This window comes from Ambystoma mexicanum, chromosome 1p, assembly GCF_040938575.1.
Source record: "Ambystoma mexicanum isolate Mex_15411 chromosome 1p, UKY_AmexF1_1, whole genome shotgun sequence".
In the NCBI taxonomy this organism is placed as follows: Eukaryota; Metazoa; Chordata; class Amphibia; order Caudata; family Ambystomatidae; genus Ambystoma; species Ambystoma mexicanum.
The window spans coordinates 1,245,652,047-1,245,674,889 of record NC_090921.1 but is presented as its reverse complement, the minus strand read 5'-3'; positions in this window follow the sequence as shown (position 1 = coordinate 1,245,674,889).

Here is a 22,843-nt window from a genome sequence, read left to right as displayed (position 1 = left end):
GGCACTACACTGCATATATAAAAAAGAAATGTGGATGGTTTGAATGTAATGATAGTACCATTACTCTAAAGCAGAGATTACCAGAAAATCTTACAAACGCTTATTTGATGTTCTTAAAACCAAAATTTGATAACTAAACTGTATTTAAACCCTAAGTAAACTTGTGTTAAAAAAATATAAACTGTTAGAATACTCCAAAAGCTATCTAACAGCTCAAAGATTCTACAACAACTAATCAGATAAATGAATACCACTAAATTAGACCAAAAAATACACAGTTAGAATACGCCAATTGGTATCTAACTGTCCCAAAATTTAACAATATCCATATAGATAAATCAATACCACTAAAATATATTCAAAAAAATAGACAGTTAGAATACACCAATTGGTATCTAACTGCTCCAAAATTTTATAATATCAAAACAAATAAATAATATATTACTGCTCCAAAAAAATACAACAAGCCAAAGTATAAAGCATTAGCCAGAAACAAGTGAACACTGAAAACAAAAAAACAAATCAACTGTAGCATAACAGAAAAAGTTTTTTTTTAATCCAACATGGAATTTTTTTTCTCCCACAGACCCAATGATTTTAGCAACAAATACAGAAACTGAGCAAATTGCACAGTACTCTGATTTGTAATCTACTAAATATGAGGGTCCAAAAAAAAAGTATATTGATTATACAATGTAATAAGTCATTACAAAATACTAATACTAACATGCTATTTTCTTTTATCACAGAAATTAACAAGAAAAACATGGCCTCCCGTTACTAGACCAAACAGTAAGTATACAATAATAAGGACAACCATAGCAGCATATCACATCCATAGTATCTAATACCTTTGTTCCTTATACATATGTTTTCACCCAAAGTTATAAGCAAATATGAATGTGATATGCTGCGGTGGTTGTTGCCAGGGCATAGAGTCTTGGGTGCATGGCCAAATGGAATAAGTCATTACAAAATACTAATACTAACATGCTAATGGCCATGCACCCAAGACTCTATGCCCTGGCAACAACCACCGCAGCATATCACATCCATAGAGTCAAACATTTCAACTATGGTCTATGGAAACTTTTAATGTCGGTGGACATAATGAGTGTTCTTAGAAAACTTTCAACTTGCCAGCGAACAATACGGAGAGTGTTTTCAGGACACTCCCTACGAACATTTCAGAACAACGCGATAGTTCTTAGAACACTTTCAACTTGACAGCGAACAATACAGACAGCGTCCTCAGGACACCCCCAGGTTGTTTATTTGCGAACATTTCAGGACACTACGAGTGCTCTTACAACACATTCAACTTGCCAGCGAACAATACGGACTACGCCTTCAGGACACACCCTACGAACATTCCAGGACACCGCGAGTGTTCTTAGAAACGTCTTCAGAACACCCCCATTTTGTTTATTTGCGAACATTTCAGGACACTGCTAGTGTTCTTAGAACACATTCAACTTGACAGAGAACAATACGGACAGTGTCCTCAGGAAACCCCCTACGAACATTCCCCAGACACCGCGAGTGTTCTTAGAAGCGTCTTCAGAACACCACCATCTTGTTTATTTGCGAACATTTCAGGACACCGCGAGTGTTCTTAGAACACATTCAACTTGACAACGAACAATACGGACAGTGTCCTCAGAACACCCCCATTTCGTTTATTTGCAAACATTTCAGGACACCATGAGTGTTCTCAGAACACATTCAACTTGACAGAGAACAATACGGACAGCGTCCTCAGGACACCCCCATTTTGTTTATTTGCGAACATTTCAGGACACTCCGAGTGTTCTTAGAACACATTCAACTTGCCAGCGAACAATACGGACTACGCCTTCAGGACACCCCCTACGAACATTCCAGGACACCGGGAGTGTTCTTAGAAACGTCTTCAGAACACCCCCATTTTGTTTATTTGCGAACATTTCAGGACACCGCAAGTGTTCTTAGAACACATTCAACTTGACAGAGAACAATACGGACAGCGTCCTCAGGACACCCCCTACGAACATTCCCCGGACACAGCGAGTGTTCTTAGAAGCGTTTTCAGAACACCACCATCTTGTTTATTTGCGAACATTTCAGGACACTGCGAGTGTTCTTAGAACACATTCAACTTGACAACGAACAATACGGACAGTGTCCTCAGAACACCCCCATTTCGTTTATTTGTGAACATTTCAGGACACCATGAGTGTTCTAAGAACACATTCAACTTGACAGCGAACAATACGGACAGCGTCCTCAGGACACCCCCATTTTGTTTATTTGCGAACATTTCAGGACACTGCGAGTGTTCTTAGAACACATTCAACTTGCCAGCGAACAATACGGACTACGCCTTCAGGACACCCCCTACAAATATTCCAGGACACCGGGCGTGTTCTTAGAAACGTCTTCAGAACACCCCCATTTTGTTTATTTGCGAACATTTCAGGACACCGCGAGTGTTCTTAGAACACATTCAACTTGACAGAGAACAATACGGACAGTGTCTTCAGGACAACCCCTACGAACATTCCCCGGACACCGCGAGTGTTCTTAGAAGCGTCTTCAGAACACCACCATCTTGTTTATTTGCGAACATTTCAGGACACCGCAAGTGTTCTTAGAACACATTCAACTTGACAACGAACAATACGGACAGTGTCCTCAGAACACCCCCATTTCGTTTATTTGTGAACATTTCAGGACACCATGAGTGTTCTAAGAACACATTCAACTTGACAGAGAACAATACGGACAGCGTCCTCAGGACACCCCTATTTTGTTTATTTGCGAACATTTCAGGACACTGCGAGTGTTCTTAGAACACATTCAACTTGCCAGTGAACAATACGGACTACGCCTTCAGGACACCCCCTACGAACATTCCAGGACACCGGGAGTGTTCTTAGAAACGTCTTCAGAACACCCCCATTTTGTTTATTTGCGAACATTTCAGGAAACCGTGAGTGTTCTTAGAACACATTCAACTTGACAGAGAACAATACGGACAGTGTCTTCAGGACAACCCCTACGACATTCCCCGGACACCGCAAGTGTTCTTAGAAGCGTCTTCAGAACACCACCATCTTGTTTATTTGCGAACATTTCAGGACACCGCGGTTGTTCTTAGAACACATTCAACTTGACAGAGAACAATACGGACAGCGTCCTCAGGACACCCCCATTTTGTTTATTTGCAAACATTTCAGGACACCGCGAGTGTTCTTAGAACAAATTCAACTTGTCCGCCACAACCCCCATTCATATTTGCGAACAATTCAGGACACCGCGAGTGTTCTTAGAACATATTCAACTTGACAACGAACAATACGGACAGCGTCCTCAGGACACCCCCATTTCGTTTATTTGTGAACATTTCAGGACACCATGAGTGTTCTAAGAACACATTCAACTTGACAGAGAACAATACGGACAGCGTCCTCAGGACACCCCCATTTTGTTTATTTGCGAACATTTCAGGACACTGCGAGTGTTCTTAGAACACATTCAACTTGCCAGTGAACAATACAGACTACACCTTCAGGACACCCCCTACGAATATTCCAGGACACCGGGAGTGTTCTTAGAAACGTCTTCAGAACACCCCCATTTTGTTTATTTGCGAACATTTCAGGACACCGCGAGTGTTCTTAGAACACATTCAACTTGACAGAGAACAATACGGACAGTGTCTTCAGGACAACCCCTACGAATATTCCCCGGACACCGCAAGTGTTCTTAGAAGTGTCTTCAGAACACCACCATCTTGTTTATTTGCGAACATTTCAGGACACCGCGGGTGTTCTTAGAACACATTCAACTTGACAGAGAACAATACGGACAGCGTCCTCAGGACACCCCCATTTTGTTTATTTGCGAACATTTCAGGACACTGCGAGTGTTCTTAAAACAAATTCAACTTGTCAGCCACAACCCCCATTCATATTTGCAAACATTTCAGGACACCGCGAGTGTTCGACAACGTCTTCAGAACACCCCCATTTTGTGTATTTGCGAACAATTCAGGACACCGCGAGTGTTCTTAGCACATATTCAACTTGACAACGAACAATACGGACAGCGTCCTCAGGACACCCCCATTTTGTTTATTTGCGAACATTTCAGGACACTGCGAGTGTTCTTAGAACAGTTTGCTTGCGAGCAAAACGGACACATATTGAGTCCTCAGAACACCCCCCATTCAGTTTATTTAGAACATTTCAGAACACCCGTGATGTCCGCAGACAAATCGAACACAAAAAGAACGTCTAACACATAAAAAACACAACTTTCATCCTATCTCATACACTCCCACCCTCCCCAAACACTCCTACACACCAACACACTCTACTAAATACAAATTTTGAACAAAGTTTCACTGCGCTGTCCGCGGACGACCGCAAATCCAAGATGGCGGGCGCTACCGAAAATCTGACGTGCTTCACGCTCCACGCCGTCCAATCAGCGAACACGTTGAATGTCCGCGAACATCACGCAAGCCGATTGGCCAATCAGGACACTGTCCGCGGAGCGAACAGGGAAGTGTGTCCGCAGACCGAACACAGATATCACTAACTTTTTGGTCATTTTAAAAAAAACTACTGGATGGATTTTCACCAAATTTGCAAAAGCGCGCTTTCGGGACCAAGCCGCTGCTCCTGGTCCAAATTTGGTGAAAATCCGTCCAGCGGTTTGGGCTGTAGACGCGAGCAAAGTCTTTTCCCCATTCAGTCTATGGGAAAAAAAAAGTTTTGGGACCCCCCTATAACTTTGCCCCCCTGGATGAATCCTCACCAAACTTTGCAAAAAAATTCAGAGTGACCCAAATACTTTTTTTTGCAAAGTTTGGTGAGGATCCGTCCAGGGAGAGCGAAGTTATAAGCCACCCAAAAAGTGCTCCTCCTATGGAAACAGCAACTTAGCCATAACTACATGTATTACACGGCCCGTAGTTATGGTTAAGTTGCTAAATCCATAGGAAGACCAATTTTGGGGCTTTTTATAACTTTGCTCCCCCTGGAGGAATCCTCACCAAGTTTGCAAAAAAAGTATATGGCTCACTGAATTTTTTTGGCAAGTTTGATGAGGTTTCAGGCAGGGGGGGGTAAAGTCATGGGGGGGTCCCAGCAATTCTTTTATAGACTAAATTGAGAAAATCTTTGCGCACGCGTACAGCCTAAACCGCTGTATGGATTTTCACCAGATTTGCAGCAGTCTTGGTCCCGAAAGGGTGCTTTTGTAAATTTGGTGAAAATCCATCCAGTCCATTTTTTAAAAACAGGTAAAATGTAGGTCACACAAAATGTGTGATATCTATGCCTGCTCCACGGTCCCATTTCCCTCTTCGCTCCGCGGTCATAACTCCGATTGGCCCCGAGGGCGGCATGATGTCCGCAGACATATGACCCGCCTGGTGGTTGGCTGGAAGGAAGCGTGATGTGCATCATAATTTTCAGTAACGCCCGCCATGTTGTATCAGAGGGTAGTGCGGCAGAGAAAGGGGCTGGAAAACATGCTTTGCATCATCTGGTGGTGGGAATAGGGGCTGGAAAGGGTGGGGGAGGGAAAAGTGGTTCATATGATGTATTTGTTTAGGTGGAAGAAGAAGGTGGTGCGCGCGCGGTGTCCTGAAATAATATGGCAGTTTGCGGGTAGCTCCGCAGGTGAGTACCGTCCGTGGTGACTGCAGGCAGCCTTCGTTAGGGTAGGATAGGTGCTGAGGCGAGCAGTTTCTGTGGTGACTGCAGGCAGGCTTAAATGGGGTAGGGGAGTGGATTGAAGATGATACGAGGATGTTTGTATAGGGTGTATTATGCTGTGTTGGGTGTGGTGAGCCCCTGGCATCTAGGGTGCATGGCCTCCGACCATGCACCCAAGAGTCTGCCCACTGGTTGCAAGTAGGTTTCAGGCTGTTGTCTTATGTGTGTGGTTTGTGAGTAATGTACATATTGTTGGTTGCATGGGTGTTATGTTGTGGTGATTGTGAGCACATACTACAGTGTTGGGTGCGTGGCTGGAGGTGATGAAGTCAACAGTCCTGGAGTGTGTCCACTGGGAGAAGCGTTGGAATACTGTGTGTACAGAAGTGGACAGGGTTCAGGTGGATGGTTTATGTGTTTGGGTTGTGGCCACTGGCCAGATTCATGAGTAGTTTACTGTATTATGATGTATTGGTTGCAAACAGTTCATAGAGTCTTGGGTGCAGAGGCTATGTTCTGAAGAGTTTGCGGTTTGGTTGGAAGTAGTATAATAGTATGTGAACGGAGGTGGGTAGGGGTACCGGTGGCTGTGTTATGTTTGTGGGTTGCGGTAACTCAGTAGATGTGTGCATGCATGGCTGTATTACGTTGCAGTGGTTGTGGCCAGGGCCTAGACTCTTGGGTGCATGGCCGGAGGTGGAGGCCGTAGGCCGTATGACATGCAGCCACCAGTGAATATTTTAATAATTCCTCAACAATAGTGGGTAATGTTGCAAGTGGTTTTATTTTTCAAAGAATATTTACAAGAATGTCTAAGCTGCATGAAACAACCAATTTTTTTTTATTTTGCGGGTATCTTCGAGCGCAGAATGCTGTCTGTGCTTTTGTGTACTTCTTTTGTCATATGGCAATAATAATGGCCCTTGGTGGTTCGTGTAGGAGAGCACACGTTTTTTTGGGATTTGGAAAGGTGAAAGTTCTTGTTTCTGTGGTTTCTTACATCATGAATGCTTGCATGTTGCTCCTTATTGTGGGAAACGCAAATGGACACATAGCGCCATAGCGATTGTCCCAGATAACGATGAGTGAGAACACACCGCTTATGGTAATCTTGCAATGTTTTTTCCAGAATCCGTCTGTTGGCTTCTGGAAGGGGTGACATGGGCAGTAAATTTAAAGGTATCTGCGAACGAAGAGCAATAACAATACATTTAAGTAGCCGTTATCAGTGGCAGATTTAAAGCAAAGAGCTCAGTGGGAAGCATGTGACAAAGGGCCCAGGTGGACGGCTCTTGGAGGTGGAGCTTAGGCTGGGCTGAGTTAATTGCAATCACATGCTCAAAGGCAACTTTTCCATACAAAAGCTTTTTTTGACTTTATTACAGACCCCAGTGTCCTTACCCCTACACACATGAAATATCATTAAACATCACAGATGCAATTAAAGGAGTGTGCGCACACTATACTGTTGTTACATATTAATAATAAAGTGTCCATTCAAATACTACACTACACAATTCTCTTTCTTTACAGAGGAAAACCTGTATCCAGGATGGGCAAAATAAATGCACAATCACATTGTAATCATGGGCAAAGCATGGATCTGATCATGGTTCATTTACCAACTTTGGTATTTTACTCAATTTCTAAGTATTCTTGATGGCAAATTAACTCCGAGGGTGATTGTGGGCCAGTTTGTTAAATTATTGGGGGCTTTCTCAAAAAACTTTTTAGTTGTATCTAAAAGAAAGGGAGCGCTCCAATTATGGGATGGTTCGATGAGGGCTGAAGGACGCTAAGAAAGCCATTCTGAAGGCTCTTAAGGCTTTAGTTTGTAGTAGGAGCGAGATTGTTCTTGCCAGAGACAAATATCGGGGGAAGCTCAACTGAAGGAAAAGGGAGGTTGAAGGTGTAGCGTGGGAGGGGTTTCTAGAAGCCTCCAAACGTAATGATCAGAAGGCTTTCTGGAAATATGTGAAGAGGAGCTCCTCCAGATCCTCAATGGAGAGGTCCAGTGGTACACGTGTAGAGGAGGCTGTCTGGTTAGAGTGTTTCAGGAAATTGTTTAAGGGGTGGACTGTATCGGACAGTGCTGTCCAACGTGACTCCTGTTTGAGGTTTAAGGTGGAAGATTTGTCAAGAGCGATTAGGCAGCAGGCACAGAATTGTGCGCCGGGACCCGATGTGATCCCTTCTGACATTTTCCAGAACCCCTTGACATATGGGCTCCGCTACTAACGGTAGTGGTCAATGCCGGTATGGAGACGGGCAGCTATCTTTCGTCTTGGAAAAAGGCTATTATCTTTCCCATTTATAAGAAGGGGGACCCAGCTAGCCTGATGTCATATAGACCAATTTCACATTTGGATACATCATTTAACATCTTTGGGAGAGTACTGCTTGGGCTAATTGAAATGTGGCTCTCTGAAGAGTCGGTCCTGTCGGATGTACAGTTTGGTTTTTGCCCCCGAGTGGGTACCCTGGAGCTGAGCTTCTACCTCTATCTCCTGGTGGCCACCTCAACTTTTTGCAGGAGTGAGGGGGTGTACCTTTGCATTCATGGACCTGAGCAAGGCCTTTGATAAAGTTGATAGATCTAAACTATGGCCCGTCCTTGGGTCTATGGGCTGTCCATGGAATATCTTGAGGGTTTTGTTGGAAATCGACAGAGATAAGGAGGCCTGTGTCCCTAGTGAATCGGGGGTCATTACACAGCATGTTTCAAGGTCGGGTGTGGCGTCCGACAAAGATGCGTTTTGCCTCCCATTTACTTTTGTTTGTATATTAATGGGATATCTAAGGATCTGGTCAATACGAGGGCTGACCTTTTGGCTCTGGGGGGACAAACTTTTCCTGCGCTAGCATATGCGGACGACACCGTGTTGCTAACCAGAACCCCCAAAGCATTACAGATTCTCATTGAGGCATATGCGTCATTTATGGGAAACCTGGGGCTCAAGATAAATACAAAGAAATCGGCCGTTTTGGCCTGTGTTGGTAGAAAGAGGTCAGCACAAATGCAGCCCATGTTTTGTTGTGGCGAAAATATCCAGAGAGTAAGGGATTTTCGATTCCCTCGGGATTAAATTCTCTGAATCCCTTATGGGGAAGGTGCATCTAAAAAAACAATCAGCCAAACTGACCCAACAAATTGGGGGAATTTTCCAATTTCTCTCACGCTGTGAAGAGCAACCGTTGGATGCTGTGGTTAAAATGTATGCAGCCCAATCGAAGGCTGTTACTTTATATAGTGCTCTGCTATGAGGTTTCGAAAAAAGGCTCATGAGCTCCAGGTAAAGGAGAATCTGTTTGTTAGGAGTCTACTGGGGCTCCCAAAATCCTCACCCTGCATCTCGATCCGCAGAGAGTTGGGCATGGAATTTTGGGAGGATCAGTGGGTGGCGGCACCAATACTTTTTTGGGTGAGGCTATGGGCAAACGAACAGGCCCTTCTCTGCCACTTCATAATTAGGTCTGTAATGGCGAGGAAGGGCTGGAGAAGAATTCTGTGGCGTGACTACACAGATAGATGGCAGAGGGCAACATCAGAGCCCTGTCACTCCCAGTTACCATGTTGACCAAAACCCAGCTGAACAGCTATAAAGGAATATTGGGGGAAGTGTTCGGAACAAAGAGATTCCTCCTAGAACACGTGACTAATACAGATAGAGAACATGCAGTGATTAGTCGGGCAAAGGAGATACAACTGTATCTAATCTAGGGGACCACTAGGAAAGATTGCTGGCTAATCACTCGCGCAAGGTTTGACTCTCTTCTTTTGCGGGGAAACACAGTAAATTGGAGGGGCTTCCCGACTTCAGCAGGGTGTCCATTGTGTGGCCACCTCAAGGAAGATCTGGCCCACTCGCTTTTATTTTGCCCGGCCTACAGTAAGATCTGACGAGCAACCTTACTGCCAGTCCTAAGAGAGGGCAATATTTAATCTTTAAGGCCTGCCATCTTGTTCCTTTTGTGCGCTGACACTGTTCTAACTGCATGGGCACTGCTCTCATTCCTAAAAAGAGCTATGTATCTTAGGAAAAGATTGGCTGTGGAATGTTAACTTTTGGTTTCACCCATTGTTTAATATTTCCCTGAGGACTGGGCGTTTTGCACACTGGATTCACCCTTAGACGGACGCTGCTGTCTAACCGTACTGTGATCTATTCTTGGCGGTAACAGTGGATCTTTTTTATTTGGCATCTAAATTTAATATGTCATTTGTTGATCTGTATTTTTATGACATTTTCAAGGGAAGGGATTTTATGGATTGTGACTAATTGTATATTGTTTTTCTTAAATGTATGTGTTTCATGGATTTCAATCCGAATAAAGCATATTGACTGACTGACGGAAATAAAATTGAGGACTGTGTGGACCTTTGGGGAACCCATAATTTAGTGGATGGGGTAAATGAGAAACCTTCTAATTTCGTTGCTTCGGCATGCTTGTGCAGGAAGGTGAACCATATGTGGAATTGACCCTGAATTCTCTTGCAAGTGTTCACTGAATTTATAAGCTTTTTCAAATGATCTTATTGAATGCAGTGGATAAGTAAAGGAGGATAGGCAGGCAAGTTTCTCCCTTTTTAATAGGTGCCCAAGGAATCATCAATGACTCTCAAGTTGGTGTCTTAGTGATTGTTCTTGTGGAGACTGGATGGTTTCAGTCTTGCAATGTTTTTTTGTAGTGTAAAAAAGCATGAGGTGCTCCATAACTATCATTCACTGGCATAGAAGTATGTGGAGAGCTGAAGACAACACAAAACAAGGAAGTCCTATGCCACTTCAAATAAACTATTATGTAGGTGTCAATGAAGACCATTCAGTGATTCATTGTCAAACATGGAAAAGCCCTTGCAGGCAATGCTCAGACGCCTAACTTGATATTGTGCAACTTACCAATACTTCACCCACACGTTGGCATAGACAAAGTAAAATTGAGTATTGTAGCTTCCATGCACAGACGTCCACTTTCATTAGTGTGCACCACTAAGAAGAAGTTGGAGGTCACGGCCAGTGAGCAGGCTTCAATTAGAAAATATAGTCTCTCTCTGACAGGGTGAAACCAGATTGAGGCAGATCTAAACTGGGAACCTCAATGTGTGTAAGTAATCCTTCTTTGATTTTATTAGCTGATGGCCACAGGTAATATATATATATATATATATATATATATATATATATATATATATATATATATATATATATATATATATATCAGTGAAAAAACTTAGTTAAAGGGACGTTATGGTTAAGTTGCGCTACTAAAAACCTATGAAATTCAGTGAAAAAACTTTGTTAAAGGGATGTTATGGTTCCAAGGAAAACCGAAAAACCCTTGAAATTCGCCAGTTATGGTAAGCTAAGCAACCATAACTCGCGCCACCACCGTGCACTGCTAAGACTAACACCCAGGACATCAAAGATGACATCACAAATGTCATTGATGACATCACTGATGACATCACATGTGTATGTACTTTTCATGAAATCTGTGTACAAGGGATTCTTATTATAATGTTGCGATAAAAGTGTCAAGGATCATTGCAATAAATATCATACCCTAATTAGTGCATTGAACGATGCATTGATATAAATAGCATTCTATTATGGGGTTCTATCTAGTATACTAAGCTACTCATGCAGAAACATGGCATTGTGTGCAGCGTACAAGATGAAGGTATAATATTCGGAATGTTAATATGTTGAATAATGAAATGATAATTGTTTTCTTAATAGATTTGTGTGTACTGTGAAATATGTAATAAGTAGCTAATAAAACCCATGTATTACATAATTGCTTTACTATAGACAAAACACAAAGAGACAAGAACACATACCAATATGGGTATATACAGGGAAAGTGAAGTTAGCAAAAAAGCACAAGTAGTAGCAGAAACAATTCATAACCTGATTATTTTTATGCAAATAAATGATTGCTGTTTCAAAGCTGCTATTTACCCTATCTATATGTATCACTTGATGTGATTGGACCCTAAGGAAAGTAGTGTGAGTACAATGTATACAAATATGACCATATACAGGGAAAGTACAGCCATAAAAAAACAACAGAACTATCAGAAAGTGCTGATAAGTCTATTGATTATCTTTATGTACAAAAAGGATTGCTGTCTTTCAAGTTTGTGTCTTCCCCTATGTATATGTTTCATATAATGTGACTGGACTCTAAGGGAATTACTGTAAGAACCTACTTGAAGGATACGTCTACAAATAAAATACAATTTTTAGTTTCTGACTGTTACTGAAGAAATCCATGTGGCCTAGATATGTCAGCAAAAGAAAAAAGAGTGAGCCAGACATGTGATGTCATCAGTGATGTCATCAATGACATTTGTGATGTCATCTTTGATGTCCTGGGTGTTAGTCTTAGCAGTGCACGGTGGTGGCGCGAGTTATGGTTGCTTAGTTTACCATAACTGGCGAATTTCAAGGGTTTTTCGGTTTTACTTGGAACCATAACGTCCCTTTAACAAAGTTTTTTCATTGAATTTCATAGGTTTTTAGTAGCGCAACTTAACCATAACGTCCCTTTAACAAAGTTTTTTCACTGAATTTCATAGGTTTTTAGTAGCGCAACTTAACCATAATGTCCCTTTAACAACGTTTTTTTCACTGAATTTCATAGGTTTTTAGTAGCGCAACTTAACCATAACGTCCCGTTAACAAAGTTTTTTCATTGAATTCCGTAGGTTTTTAGTAGTGCAACTTAACAATAATGACTTTCACTTTATATACCTATCATATGGAACTGACTGAATCTCTTCTACTGTACTTGATGTCCGCAAACTCATTTAATGTTCGAGGACATGTTCGAAGAACAGTACCACTACCTAAAAAACTCTGGGGGGTATGTTTGATTGTTATATCATAACATAGGAACATTTAACAAATTTAAAAAAAGCACACAAGCACACTATATGTACTAATACATAAGAAATGTAACCCATATATACAACACACTAACCATTCATTTAAATGCACTATGTTCTAAAATGGAATATACCACAAGAAAATAAATTGGCTTCCAACATAATTATCTCACAAACACAACAGAACTGAGAACAAGAGCAGGCCCACCGAGTACATAGGACATATCTTACCTGAAATAGTAAGTGTACTTAATGTTATTCATATATTTATAAACTTTCTGTATTGGATAAAAAAAAATATTATCTTTTTTTTTTTTCTCTCACAGAAATGTCTAGTACTCTGGAATGGCTAGAGGAACATTTCCCACATGAAGAAATGTCACAAGATAGTGAAACTAATGGTAAACACTACTCTGGAATGGCTAGAGGAACATTTCCCACATGAAGAAATGTCACAAGATAGTGAAACTAATGGTAAACACTTTATAATATCAACCATTTAATTATTATTATTGTGTAGACATTTAACATATATATATATATTTTTTTTTTGTACAGAGCATACCAAAATAGAAAATACTTCAGAAAAACCTGTTATGGATAACACTTTTCACAGTATAGAAGAAAAAATGGATTTATTGTTGACTAATTTTAATAATTTGAAAACTTTTGTGGAAGATCATTTTAAACCAAAAACCTTGTACCATTACCCACATGTACTTGTCCCTCCTCACCATATCCCAGTCAATTATCCCCAAACACTCTCCATAACCCAAAACGTTTTGATGAGACTTCCATCCCTTCTTCACCTAATAACAATCATGATGAAACCCCTAATTCTCCTGTTTTTGTTTCTGTTTCTGCCTCACCTTCTCTGTCATAAATTATTAATATATGTTAAATAAAGTTTAATTTTTATATTGTGTTGCAAATAGTTTCTTTTTTATTTTTTTAAAACAATGTAGGTGTCCGCGGACAGTGCAGGTGTTCTGAAATGTTCGTAAATAAACGAAAATGGAGGTGTCCTGAAGAACACTATACCTGTTCGTACTGTTCGCTAGCAAGATGAAACTATTCTAAGAACACACGCGGTGTCCTGAAATGTTCGTAAAAAAAAATAATTAAAGTGTCCTAAAGAACACTATATCTGTCCGTAGTGTTCGCTAGCAAGTTCAAACTGTTCTAAGAACACACGCGATGTCCTGAATTGTTCGTAATTAAACGAAAATGGAGGTGTCTTAAAGAACACTGTACCTGTCCGTACTGTTCGCTAGCAAGTTGAAAATGTTCTAAGAACACAATTGGTGTCCTGAAATGTTCGTACATAAACGAAATTGAACGTGTCCTGAGAAGAACACTATATCTTTCCTTACTGTTCGCTAGCAAATTTAAACTGTTCTAAGAACACACGCAGTGTCCTGAAATGTTCGTTTCACGTGTGACGCAATTTTAATTAGTTCAGGACCCAAACAGTGTCCGTAGAACATCAACGCGCATGCGCTAGCCAATCTCCATGCATTTGGTGCCCTGCGGACATGCGCTTCCTTCGCGGACTTGTTCGTGAACGGATCTTATGACCGCGCCCACGCTGATCGCGTGTTCTGAATGCGGGCACTGTTCGGGTCCCCGAACAAATTAAAAGTACATTTTCAATTAATCCATAATATTTTTCAATAAAATCTCACCATGGCACAAGTCCCACATAGTAATCTTGAGTTTCTACATACCTTTTGAAACTTTTCAAACTTTTTTTTGTGTTCGATCTGTCCGCGGACAGTGCGCATGTCCGCGAACCGCGCACAAGCACCCCTATAAAAGACCACGCCCTAGAGCTTATTCTCATTGTGTTTCTGGCTATTCTTCAGAGCACAGCTATTTCCCTAGCAACTTGCTGATTACACCATCGAGATGGCATCCCTGGCTGCAGAACTGCCACCTGGTGCTGCACCTGCTTCAGCACCACCCCCACCCCCTCCACCACCACCACCTCCCCAAGGGCCTGAAGAGGGGAACAGGAGTGAGGATGCGGAGGAGGAAGAAGAGGATGATGAGAATGAGGTAGAGGAAAACCCCACTACCCGCACTAGGCATGAGTCTTGAGTGTGGCGTTTATTTCCCATTCATGGTAATGTTCCTAAGGCTTGTGCGAACCGTGTTACCTGCAATGAGTGCAAAATGATACTCAGTCACGGGAAGCATGGTAAGTACAGCTTTCAGACCACTACTATGAAGCGACACCTGAGGTCATTTCACTCTGGGGCTATTCGCAGGGTTGTACCTTGCGAAGAACGTAGCAGGTTGATTTCCTCTACTTCATCCTCTGTTTCTGATCCTGTCACCACAAGGACCACCTCTGTGGGCCAGCGTCTTCCTCAAGCTGCCTCACAGGCCATACAGAATGCTGATGACCCTTACCTTTCGAGTGTCACAGTTGTATGTATGTACTGTGACACAGTACTCTGCAGGGGGGAGCGACTTCTTAGTGCTTTTGAGACTATCGTCTCAGAGCACGAGAAGATCTGCTCACTACCCAAATAAAACCCACTCTACATCTTCCTCTCTCAGCTCACCCTTTCTTATCCCTGTGGTTGGTGTCCCCCCCTTTACCTTCCTTTCCCCTCCTCTCCTAGTGTGTCGTGTATAAAAAGCCAAAAAAAATACAAAATATCAAAAATCCCCAAAAAAATAAGGCTCTTTTCAGAGCCGCCTTTCACAGTTAAATAATAGAAGTGAAAATAAATGAAGCAGGGCCCTTTGTATTTTTTAGAAGTCTGCGGACAGTTCGCGAACATTTATAAAATTGGGTTGCTACCCCATCACAAACATTGCAATTTTCTCTGGGAAGAAGTGGTGGCTCTGAAAAGAGCCTTTGGGTGGTGTTTGTAAGTCAAAAATTATAAATGCTTAACACCTACTTCAAAATGGTTGTTGTAATTCCAAAAAAGGTTGCAATGCATCTTGTACATTTCTCAGAAAAATCTCATTGCCAGCATAAGTAAGATGGACTCCATCTCTGCAAAAAACATATGTACTACGAAACATAATATTTTCATTGTGAAAAGAGGACATGCCAAAATCTCTTAGAAAGGCACAAACAGCATTATTAACATTGAGCCTTGCTTTTTCCATTTGTGGACCAAATGAAGAAGAACGAAGCCACATTTGTCTCTGTGCAATCCGTGAAAATATCACTTGAGAATTAGGAAACATGTCCATAACCTTCCCAAGTCCTTCTTTCATAGCAAATTGCAAAAGAATTCCAGTCACATGTGCTAAACTGTTCCCTCCACAATGAATTACAATTATGTCTGGATGTTGCTCTGTCCCCAAAGTAGCACAGAGAGGTAGCAAGTCCAACCACTTCATTCCACGTACTCCATGCCAGTGTACTTCCACATGTAGGAATCCAAGATCTACAGCTACTCCACAGCTTTGTGCATGCACCTTCAGCCAATGTATCCACGAATCTCCCAAAATCCAAACAATCTGTTTTCTGAAACACACAACCATAGCTATCCTTTGTTCTCTCAGCAAAAAGAGTATCTGAGAAACTCTCTCCTGGCACAACACACCCACTAAACTTTCCTGACCAATCCCTTTCAGTGCTTATTCTCATTTGCATGACTTCTGAACCCAAAAATCCCCGGATGTAACTCCCGATGTCCGCGAACTACCGCCATGTCCACGGACATATCGTAACATGAACAGCCCTTCTACCATTTCCACTTCACTCTCTCTGCCATTCCCTCATTGGATGTAGCTAAAAAATCACATGACCATGCACCAATCACATTGAAGACCTCTAGATCTAACTGCATCATCATAGATCAGCACTGCAAATGTACTGTGAATATCTCTGAGTACAAGTGTCATATCATTGGCAAGCACCATCTACCAGAAATACTGTACAAGTATCCAAGATTTCTACTTGCAGCTCCATGCATATCCATATCCATGAACACAAACTTCAGGTATGCATATTTTCTGTACAGTAGATGAACACATTTTCAAACAGACTTTTAGCTTGTGTAATCTGTAAAATGAATTTTCTGTATTTTTTTCATTTTCCTAAAATCAACTATCACTTATAAACCTTTATACTATTTACTTTCTTTATACACACACACTGAAATCATGTTAAACTAACATTTTTTAAATGAAATATATAGACTACATATATTCAAACAAAATTGCATGCAAGCACAATCTATGTTTAAATCTTTAATAAAATACTTATACAATTTCATATTTTTTTATTTATTTATTTATTTACTTAATTACTTTAATTTAGACATGACATTGAGGCGCTATTACCTAGAACATCTTACCTACAGAAATAGTGATATTCACTGGTATATTATAAATTTCACAAGACATAGTAAAGATATTTTTTTTTGCTACAGTTAGTCATTCAATACAATTTGTTCATTAAGAACATATAATATGTACTGAACTGATGCAATTTATCTTATGTAAATAAATTAGTTTAATGGTTTTAAAGAAGGCACTGAGGATTTCAATTAAAAAAATCCATTTCTAAATTAAAAACAGCACTATATACAAACAAAGTTACTAATTTGAAGCTTTTACAATTGCAGTGAAGACCAGTCTCCTGAAAAGAAGCAGCCGAATTCGAAGAACAAAGAAGAACTAAGAAGTGACCTGTTAATTTAAGAAAAAAAGTAAATAGAATATCACCATAATATTTGTATTATTAATCAAACAAACATACTATAACGTTAATACAAGCTATTTTGGTGCCTAAAAACAGAGATTGTGTACCATTTTGTCCAAAAACCTCCATGTCTTAAACAGCGATTTACAGCCAGAATGGCCCACAAATTCCTATTTTTGGACACACAAATTACCCAACTGAACCGCTACAATTTTCATATTATAGAACAAAAAACTGTTTTAATTGTATACATTAGATTTACTATTTGTACTTTTCCACACCACTAGCTTACTTTTTTTGTCATCTGAACCCCAGTTTAGTAACACATAAATTCAAGAATACCTATCCCTACTAGTTGTAGTTCCCAATGCACAATCACACACCATTACATACATCTTTATCATCTTACTCAAACGCTCATGCACACAGCACACATACATTCCAGAACACCCCAACCCATATCTTCTTTATTTTTTACAACAGACCCTAAAGAATGCCTACCAAAAGTCAAGTCCGTAGAAAGCAACGCAAAAGTAGAGCAAATGAAAATAAAAGTGTCCAACATAAGCATCCATCTCTAGCAGAATTTGTAAAAAAAGTTGAAACAAAACAGCTAATGCAGTCATTTAGTGAAACACAAGAAGTTTCAAGTACAAAAACTTTGCCTCCTCTATCAAAATGTAAAACAAACCAAAAAACAATTAACAGAAAATCAGCTATCACTACAGATAAAACTACTTCTTCAAATTTTAATATAGTGTAAAGTAAGCATACCAAGGAAAGTATTTTTGCCAAAATGTACCGTCCTAAAGTCCTTCTAAATCTTATAAAAACAGGAGAGAAATCAGGTTCAATGCTTAAAACCTATCGTAGGAAATTAATCTTGGAAGCGTTGATGGACAGTGCAATTCTTCTGAAAAGAAAGTTATTTATTTTACTGTTAAACAAAATGAAACCACTAACAAAACTAATAACTAAATTACAAAAAAGACTTCTCAATAAGCGAAATGTCAACAGAAATAACTTCTTAAGTATCTGCGGAGGTGAATGGAATCACACTACGAGCACAGAACCATATTTTAATGAAGAAGCGTACAAACAAAAGCAAACAAATACAATTGCCATACATAGCAGTGGTCGAGGTTATGAAAAAGTGAATAATACCATAATGGAACAAGAAGTACTCCTTACAAAAATATGCCCTGAAAAGTTAGAATTACCCCTCCATTCAACTGAATCAGAACGTCTAGTGTACAAATGGCCATGCACGTCAATGTGTAACATTCCCAAACAATGTTTCAAATCTTTACGCCAATTCCTCAATAAATATGTAAAAAGCAAAGACAAAATCAAAATTAAATTACTGCAAAATATCGATACCTGTCCAGTGCGCAAGTACACAGGACTACAAGGACATTCATTGGCCTGCATTACAGGACCTACTTGTAAAACCACTTTCCATGATATCAAAAGGATATCAACACATCATTCAACTATTTGAAATATAGTCCATAAACTGTACTATGCTAAAAGTCCTGCTTTAGCAGTAGCAAAGTTAAATAACATCCTTCTTCATGGTTCAGCAAAAGACCTACTTGAAGAAATTCACTATATCCAGAAAAAATATTTTGGAAGTGAAAGCCATTTACAGAATGAAATAGCTTTAAACCAATTAAGCAACAATTCTACATATGGCAACCTTTTGCTAAACACATACAAAAAAGAAATAATAAAATTTAAAGGTACATCAGCTGAAGTACCAAACCATGTATGTTTATGTTGCCGTAGAACTTTTTATAAAAGTAACACAAAAACTGTAGACCTATCATACAAAATAGAAGACAATGAAGATTCTAAATGGTTTGAATTAGCTCTCTACCTTGTAGCAGAAAACAAATATGAAATACTGAGCCCTTAATACTCTGCAGTTACAGCACTACAAAACTTGACAACAACCAAACTCCATAACGTGCTATCACAAATAATTTGGAATTATACCCAGTACCAAAACCTCTACAACAACTTAATTTATATGAGAGCATCATAATTCAAACAGTACATCCATTTCAAGCAATAATACGCCTTCAACCAAAAACAGAAAAATTACCTCCCTCTGAATTGGTAAAAGGCATTTGTGGAAAAGTAGTTTATTTACCATTAGATCTAAAAGAAAATGTGCATACTCTAGGAGTGCAACGTCCAATGCAGCAATCTTTAATTATCTTAGTAAATGGAGTACCTACAAAAGACAAAAAAATATGGCAACAGCTAGTAGATGTATATAAAGTTAGAAAAGCCTTCCAATATCTTAAAGAGAATAATGAATATTACAAAGAAATTAATATTGAAGAAAACTTGAAAGATACAACTGAAATAATTCAAGAAACACGAGAAGCTGGTCAATTTGAGCTACTAGATCCTGCTACAATATCAAATACATTAGACCATTATACAATTCATCCTTTGCACTGCAATGACACAGTAGAAGATGTACTGGAAACTTACCAAATGCGTCAAACAAAAGGATAGCCAATAAGCATATGGGAATCAAGTATAGAAGCACATGCTTTTCCTCGACTCTTTCCTACTGGCAAAGGAAGAAGGTATGATGATAGACCTATTCAAATATCAGCTTCAGAATACCGCTCATTACGGATGTATTCTGAAGATCCCAGATTTAGACAAAATGTGGAATACATATTCCACCTACTCTTTGAAAGTGAAGTAGCAACTTTATGTTACGGAGTTGCACACATATTTAAATCAGGATCACACTTTCAAAATATGACAGCTACACAATTATTAGAAAAAAGTGCAACAAAAGGATGAGGTTTTACAATCAAATATTACAAATCTATTAGCAAATATGCGTGGTACTAAAGAGTACTGGTTTCGACGTCATGGAGATGTACGTTGTATGATCAGAAACCTTGGCCCACCCACTTGGTTTGTTACATTAAGTTGTACAGAATATGCATGGGAAGATTTACATGATTTCCTATGCATATCAAATAAAAACAAAACAAACATAGATATACTAACACCTGGAGAACTTTGTTCTTTGGATCCTGTTAATGTTTCAAGATATTTTCACCATCGCTTCATTGCAATGCTACATTTTATTTGTAATAAAACTGTTCCTCCCCTTGGAGAAGTGCAACACTTCTTTTGGAGAAAACAATATCAAGCCAGAGGAGCACCACATATCCACATGCTTTTATGGATTAAAGATGCTCCTAAATTTGGTCAAGACAGTGATGCCACTGTTTTACAGTTTATTGAAAAATATGTCACTTGTGAAATTCCATCAGAAGCCACAAATAGTGATCTTCATGCACAAATTTTACAATTTCAAAGACACAAATGTGGAAAATATTGTCGTCGCAAATACAAAAACAAAGGGAAATACTACACCAAATGCCAATTTGGTTTCCCTAGACCAGTTACAAATACGGGTCAAGTGAACAACCTCATGTCTTCAGTTAGACATAGTGTTAAAGGTAAGTCACCTAAAAATACATATTACATAAAAAGAAAAGAAGAAGAAAAATAAATATATCAATGATTATAATGCAATGATTGCCCACTTATGGAATGAAAACATAGATGTGCAGTACATTGCAGACAATGCTACTGCAGTTGCACGGTATGTCACAGCATACTTAACTAAAGCAGAAAAGACAGAGCTCCAAGTCCTCTGGAATTACCTGTCATCAGATAAAACAGTATCTCAGAAATTATACAGCTTGGGCATAAAAATGCTCACCCATAGAGAATGTGGATCATATGAAGCAGCTGATCGTTTAACTGGTACTGCATTGTATGGTAATTCTGAAAATATAGTATGGCTAAGTCTTGGTCCAGCTAAATCTAGAAAAAGAGTTCTAAAATCATATGAAGATATAGAAACAATAGCCAAACATGATCCCAACAGCCAAGACATTTTAAAAAACAATTGGTTGGACACATACTACCCAAACAGAAGTAATACTTTGGAAAACATGTGTCTATACCACATAGCCCAAAACTACACATACAAAAATAATATGAAACCTGATGAAAAAAAAGCTAAATTTAGAGTGACAAACTGTGAAGGCAGCTTAGTTAAACTCACTAAACCAAATTTAATTAATCATATCAGATTGTCATTAAAGACTCCTCAACATAAAGAAGTATATTACATGTCCCTGCTACAACTCTTCAAACCATGGTGAAAAGAAGAACAATTACTAGATAACTATGACTCATATGAGGATGCTTTCAAAGCAAATGAAAGCACCATAACTGATGTAAACTTTACACAGTACAAAAAAATTTTGCACAATGAACAGCAACACGAAGAAGAACTCCAAGCCCAATTAGATAAGGACACTCCTGACAGTAGTCAACCTTCTGTAACAGGAAGCCAAGAACCACTGGGAGAACCACTAATAATAAATGAGGCAGAATTAGCTATGATAGAAGTAGAAAACACCATGTGTCAGTATGAAGATAAGGAAGAGTTAACTATACTACAATCAAAACTAAACAATGAGCAAAGTAGCATTTTTCAAGAAGTAACAAAACAAATTGCACATGGTGTAAAACATGAAAATAAAGAATGTTCCTGCCATAATTATAAACCTATACTACTGTACGTCAGTGGTGAAGCTGGTTCTGGCAAAACATTCCTAATCAAAATCATTAGTAAGTTCCTTCAACAATTGACAAACAACAAACTGTCAGCTGTTGTCACTGCCCCCACAGGTTTAGCTGCCTACAACATAGGTGGTGTTACATTACACCGATTACTACTATTACCAGTAGAACACCAGAACAAATTAGACTATTACAAACTTTCTGCAGAAGCTGCAATGGAATTACGCAGAGTATTGAAACAAATGAAAATGCTACTAATAGATGAAGTGAGCATGGTCTCCAACCTGATGTTAGCTTTGATTCACCTCAGATTACAAGAAGTACTCAAAACAGACTATGAAGAGCTCTTTGCAGGAAAACACATTATTGTTTTTTGAGATCTGTTTCAATTAACACCAGTAAAAGGTGAGCCTATTTTTAAAACATTAGGACACAAACTCTGCCGTAAAACTGTTGGCAGCATTGGAAATGTCAACCTTTGGCAACATTTCCAATACATAGAATTAACAGAAAACATGTGGCAATCTGCAGATCTCACTTATGCCAACATTTTAAAAAGTATCAGAGTTGGTATACTTTCTAAAGAAGCAGAAGCAATATTGAAAACCCGGCACATTAATGCACTTTATGGCGATAATGCATGTGCTACAGATGCTATGGAACAATTAGCCCAAAAAATGTCAATTGTATGGCCTTAATGCCAACTCTTGCAAGCTGTTTCAAATTCAATGAAATCATGCTAAGTAAAGAAATGCAACCAATCATGGAAATTAGCGCCACAGACAAACTAGATGTACATGGTATGACACTACCCATGTGTGACCAAGCCACAACAAGACTAAATAGTTTAGAAAAATCAATCTCAAACACAGCAGGCTTAGAAAAGATATTAAAATTATCCTTAAAATGCAGAGTATTGCTTAAACGTAA